Genomic DNA, 6,391 nt, shown 5'->3' with positions numbered 1-6,391 from the left:
GTGAAAAAATGCGTGATGCTTGCATTCAAGAAGTAAGGGTAGGAGTTCCTATACCCAAAGCTTCTAAAGTTGTTGTTCCTGATATAATAGTACAATCTAACATTAATCGAGAACAACAAACACTCAATAATGGAGATGTCAATAATGAACCTCCAATAGCCGAGTCACAAGAAATAGCATTAAGGAGATCTCAAAGAGAAAAGAGGTCGGCTATTTCTGATGATTATATGGTTTATTTACAAGAGTTAGAAATTGACTTAGGAATTGGAAATGATCCAGATTCATTTTCCCAAGCCATGGAATGTGAAGATTCTAATGAATGGTTTAATGCCATGGAAGAAGAGTTAAAATACATGCATCAAAATCAAGTTTGGGATATAGTTGAATTGCCTAAAGGATGTAAGAAGGTCGGGTGTAAATGGGTCTTTAAGACCAAGCGCGACTCAAAAGGCAACATTGAACAACATAAAGTCAGACTTGTTGCAAAGGGTTTTACTCAGAAAGAAGGCATTGACTATAAAGAGACATTTTCACCCGTCTCTAAGAAGGACTCACTTAGAATCATTATGACTTTGGTGACTCATTATGACTTGGAGTTACACCAAATAGATGTAAAAACCGCCTTTCTTAATGGGAATTTAGAGGAAGAGGTTTATATGGACCAACCTAAAGGCTTTTCAGTTAAAGGAAAGGAACACATGGTATGTAAATTACAAAAGTCAATATATGGACTTAAACAAGCTTCCCGACAATGATATCTTAAGTTTAACGATACCATAACTTCATTTGGATTTAAGGAAAACACCGTTGATCGGTGTATATATATGAAGATTAGTGGGAGCAAGTTTATTTTTCTAATTCTGTATGTTGATGATATTTTGCTTGCTGCTAATGATCTTGGTTTGTTACATGAAACCAAGAAATTTCTCTCTAAGAATTTTAAAATGAAGGATATAAGAGAGGCAACATATGTGATAGGAATAGAAATATTCCGTAATAGATCACAATGATTATTAGGATTGTCTCAAAAAGCCTACATTGAGAAAATTTTAGAGAGATTTAATATGAGTAAATGTTCAGCATGAATAGTTCCAATTCAGAAAGGTGATAAATTTAGCCTTATGCAATGTCCGAAAAGTGAATTGGAACGAGAACAAATGAATAATATTCCTTATGCATCTATTGTGGGAAGCTTAATGTATGCACAAACTTGCACCAGACCAGACATCAGTTTTGCTGTCGGAATGCTGGGTAGATATCAAAGTAATCATTGAATGGATCATTAGAAAGTTGCAAAGAAAGTTCTTAGATACTTGCAAGGAACGAAGAATCATATGCTCACTTATAAAAGATCTGATAATCTTGAGGTGATTGGATATTCAGATTCAGACTTAGCCGGATGTGCCGATACAAGAAAATCAACATTTGGTTACTTGTTTCTTATGGCTGGAGGGGCAATTTCATGGAAGAGTGCGAAGCAGTCAGTTATTGCTGCATCTACTATGGAAGCTGAATTTGTGGCATGCTTTGAGGCCACAATTCATGGATTATGGCTACGGAATTTTATTTCAGGGCTTGTGATCGTCGACAGTATTGCCAAGCCGCTGAAAATCTATTGTGATAACTCTGCAGCAGTTTTCTTTTCTAAGAATGACAAGTATTCTAAGGGTGCTAAGCATATGAAGATCAAATACTTGTCTGTCAAAGAAGAAGTTTAGAAACAAAGAGTGTCAATTGAGCACATTAGCACTAATCTTATGATAGCAGATCCCTTAACAAAAGGATTGCCGCCCAAAACATTTAATGAGCATGTTGAAAGGATGGGCATTATTGGACGTCATTAATGTTTGTATTATGATTGTATTAAGTTTATGTATTTGACACTTTGAGCTCACTTACATGTTTATGATATTTCCTGTTTTCTATTTAGTATACATTATGGAAATAGATGAATGTTAAACAAGATAGTTTCTAAAGAAACATTATGGTTTGACTATTCTTTGTACTTCTCATTTATGAATCATGTTAAGTAAAGTGCTATCGTTGTAGTACATAGAAGGGACTATGTCGATTAATGACATATAACCGCTATGACTCGCATTAGTTTTCTTTACTTAATTGCGATTATTATGTGATTGCCAATTTAATGAAATTTTATAGTATAATCTTATTGTGCACATTATAGTCTTCATTAAACCATGAAAGGAGAATCATATGGGCCAAGTGGGAGAATGTAAGAATTATTGTGGCCCATATTATGTGATTTATTATATGGTTTAATAATGATTGAAATGCTATAAATAATATTGGTTATGAGAAGGTACGACTCTAATAAAACGAAAGGTTATATCGCTTTGATGGAATGCAACTTTTCAACGAATGTATAAAAGAGTCCGGTTCTCTCTCCACCCATACAACGAACAACAGTAACTGAAAGAACGTATTCTCTCCTCCATCAATTGAATACATTGAGGTTTAGTGGGTTAAGGGAGAGAAATCGGATTTCTTCTTTTGGATCAAGTTCAAGCGTAGCGCTATGGAAAAAGGTATGTCTTCATCTATTTGTGAGAATCATGAAAATCAAAGATCTTTGTTTTTACTTTGAATTTCTGCATCAAAGTATTATATGGATTATAAACTAACAGAGACATTCTAGAGAACATTCGTCTCCGTCTTCTAAATGCAATCCCCTGCTCACTAATGGCCCGCGCCAACACTTTCCATTTGAGGCCGTTTCCAGATGGTCATCGACCGTGAAAGTGTATCAATTCGTTTCCCTCGTGCTGCACCCTTCCGGTGATTTCCAAGCATAATCCGCTCATGAAACTCTTGTTTGGCACTTTTAAAAATTAAACTATTTTAATTACAATATTTTATAATAAAAAAAAATTGTATCTGAGAACTAGGTCAAGCCATTCAATGATGAATCAAAACAATATTGTATTTTGCTTGTGTGAATAGGATATGATACCGTACAAGATGCGCGTGGAAGGTGGCGGTCTCTCTCTAGAAAAGCCTTCACAGACACAAAGTCAAGTTTGGCCGCTTTCTAATAAGTTTGCGTGCTCTCTCCTTGTGTTTGATGGTTTCTGGTGGTTTTACTTGGGTTTTCTGGGAACACAGCATCTTTTTTCACAGGTCTTCCCTTTCATAATCAACAGCAAACTTTGGCAATGCCATCCACCTCCCATGGTGATGCAACTATCATCCGCTCGGCTCAACATTTTTTCATCCGACAGAGATTATCTCGAGTTGGGCAATTTCTTTCCCGGTGAAACGGGCAATTCTCTCTTGCGTTTTTTTTTTTTTTTTTGGTAAAGCAATTCTCTTTTGCGTTTGTTTTCTTATTTTGCCAAGAAAGGAAGTCTATGCTCACTTTCTTGGAAAATCGTTCCTACGTTGATGAAAGAAGAACTGGAAACAGAGGGGAAATGAAGGAAAGATCTATGCACCCGCTGCTGCCATTCTTTTCATTGTGTGGAGAAGTCCCAAATGCTGTGCTTGAGTCATGAGAATGATAAGTTGAGTATGTCGATTTTCCATGGCATTCACTTTCTTGTTTCATCCTTTTAATTGCATAAAACAAATGATCGGACAATAGAATAAACATGACAATGCCGGATTTACTTGGCTCGATCGATGTAACCAACTCGTTGGAGAGAACGACACAGATCCCATGTTGCAATGAATACTACACTAAATACTCAAAATGTTTTTTTGACCTTAATTACATCCAATTATGCACACGATTTAAAGCCTTCATAATTACTTGCAAAACAATATTTCAGAGTGGATTCGTGGGATTTTCACGCCCGCGAATCCTTCGTGCCATGGGAGGGACCAGAAAGCACACAGAAACCACCGGGGGTGAGAACTGGGACCACTTCGACCATGTAGATTTCCATCTGCAAAAGGAAGATTAGAAAAAAATAAAGGGAATATGACAATGCATGAGTTCTGTTCTCACGCAATTGTTTCAAGAAAGATCCTAAATTATGTGATAAGGGTCAAAATCCAATGCCAAATTTCTTCGGCCACCCATCTGCCCCTTCCTTAACCGGCCACTAAATGACGTTTTCACATCGACATTGCAATTCATTGGTATATCTCAATTTATCGAACTAAAATTAACTATACTTTATAGTTGGCGTTTAAAAGAAGAGATATACTGTCGTGCCCTTCAGTTTTAGAAAATGGTTTTTGATTCGTCACGTGATGCCAGAACACTAACAACTAATTATATAATATCGCCTTGATTAATGCATCATAATTAAATTTATACTCGATAAATTTATAGGAAAATAATTTCTTCGCTAAAATTATAAGTAGCCTGTGATATCATGATTCCTTGTATCATTTTTGTTGTTATTGTATTTCGCTTTGGGTAACATAAGAGTTAACTTTCAAATGAATTGAGCAATACATTGCTCATAAAAATCTTCAACTTTCGAACAACATGATTTTTTTATCTAGAAAGTTTGCATGGAAATTTTATTTTTTTAAAAAAAAATCAGTAGAAATACGTTTTTTTTTTTTCTGGAAAAGAGAAAAGAAAAGCATAAGGTATGAATATCTCAATTAATTGGAGAGTCCCACTTGTTGGATCGGGAAGAAAACATTATATGTGCTAGAGTATAATATGGCATTAGTACATCCAAAAAGTATTACATTTTAATTAGCCGCTTAACAAGCTTTGTCATAAAAAAATGGGATGGAGATTATACCGTATTAGGTGTGCATATGCCATCATTCTACTAAAGAGTGCGTGAAAAACAAATTCGACATTGTTAAGGTAAAATCTATAAATGATGTCAACAAAAATTTACCTGAACTATATTAAAATAGATTGCATACAATAAATTTAACTATCTCAATTATGATTATTTATAAAAAAATATTGCATCTTAGAACTAAGTCACGCTATTTAATAATGAATCAAAACAATATTGTATTTTACCAGTGTGAATGGGAGACGATGTCGGACACGACGTGTAGAAAATGGCGGTCCCTCTCTAGAAAAGCCTTGGCAAACTTGAAGTCAAGTTTGGCTGCTCTCTAATAAGTTTGTGGGCTCTCTTCTGTGCTTGATGGTTTTCCAACAAAAAAATGATTTCCTGGTTGCTCTTTGATATGTCTGTGTGCTCTTCAACCTCATTCAATTTCAGGGCACACAGCATCGTCTTCTGCAGGTCTTCCCCCCATGATCAACAGCAAACATCAGCAACATCAGCTCCCATGGCGATCCAACTATCATCCCCCCGACTCAACGTTCTTGCAACCCTCAGCGATTATCTCGAGTTGGACGTCGTTTCCTTCCTTGCAGTACAGTCAATTCTCTGGCAAATTTCTCTCTCTCTCTCTCTCTCTCTATCTATTTTGTTTTCTTGTTTCGCCACGAAAGGACGTCTGCTGAGTTTCTTGGAAAAGTTTTCTTTCATAGACGAAAGATGAACCGAGAAACAGAGGGGAAACGAAGAAAAGATCCTTGCGCCTAGAGTTGCCATGCTTTTGATGGTGCGGAGAAGTTCCAAACTTTGTACTTGGTTCAAGAGGATTATCAGTTAGGTATGTCTGATTTTTCAAGGCATTTGATTTCTTGTTACATCCTTTTTATTGTGTAAGACAAACAGTTGAAATAAAGTAGATAGAACAAAAAAATAAATCGGATATTGGGTATACTCAATCAATGTAACCAACTTCATAGGGAAAATAGCATAGGATTCAATGATGCCATGGAAATTACTATAAATATTCTCAATATTTACCTATCTCTATTAGGGGTGTGCAAAAGAATGGGACCCGCCTAGATAGCCCTGAATGCCTGGAATCGAACTGGAACCGCTTGGACTTGGTGGTTCTTAAGGGAACTGGTCCGGTTCCCGGTTTCATGGGCTGATCCACCCACCAGCCCACCCGGACCAGATCGGTTATATTATAATAATATATTAATTTTTAATATTTAAAATAATTCGAAATTAGAAAAAAAAAATTAGAGCTCCGATCACCATTTTATCTCAATTCACTACTTTCTTACTTCATCTTGTCTCTCTTAGTTCAAAATCTCCATGAGCTCCCTTTTCCTCTCCAATTCACCTCCGGATCTATTCATCTCCCTTCGAGTCCTAGTCCGAACTCGGCCAAATAGTGAGTTAATTCTCTTCCCCCTGGAACTTGAACTCTCTCCACATCGTCACCACCTCCACATTCACTGTCACTATTGTCCTCTTCGTTGTTGGGTTCATCCCGCTTCTACCTCCCCTCTTTCTCCTTCCCCTCCTCAGGCCTCCCCCCATCATCCTAATTTTCAGGGATGGGACAAACTCCAAGTCTAAGAATGGCTTATCGTCCTCGTTGTCCTCCTCATTGTCGGTAGCGAAGATGGTGGTGGTGG

The sequence above is a fragment of the Eucalyptus grandis genome, chromosome 2, assembly GCF_016545825.1.
Source record: "Eucalyptus grandis isolate ANBG69807.140 chromosome 2, ASM1654582v1, whole genome shotgun sequence".
Classification (NCBI taxonomy): domain Eukaryota; kingdom Viridiplantae; phylum Streptophyta; class Magnoliopsida; order Myrtales; family Myrtaceae; genus Eucalyptus; species Eucalyptus grandis.
This window is presented reverse-complemented; position numbering follows the sequence as displayed.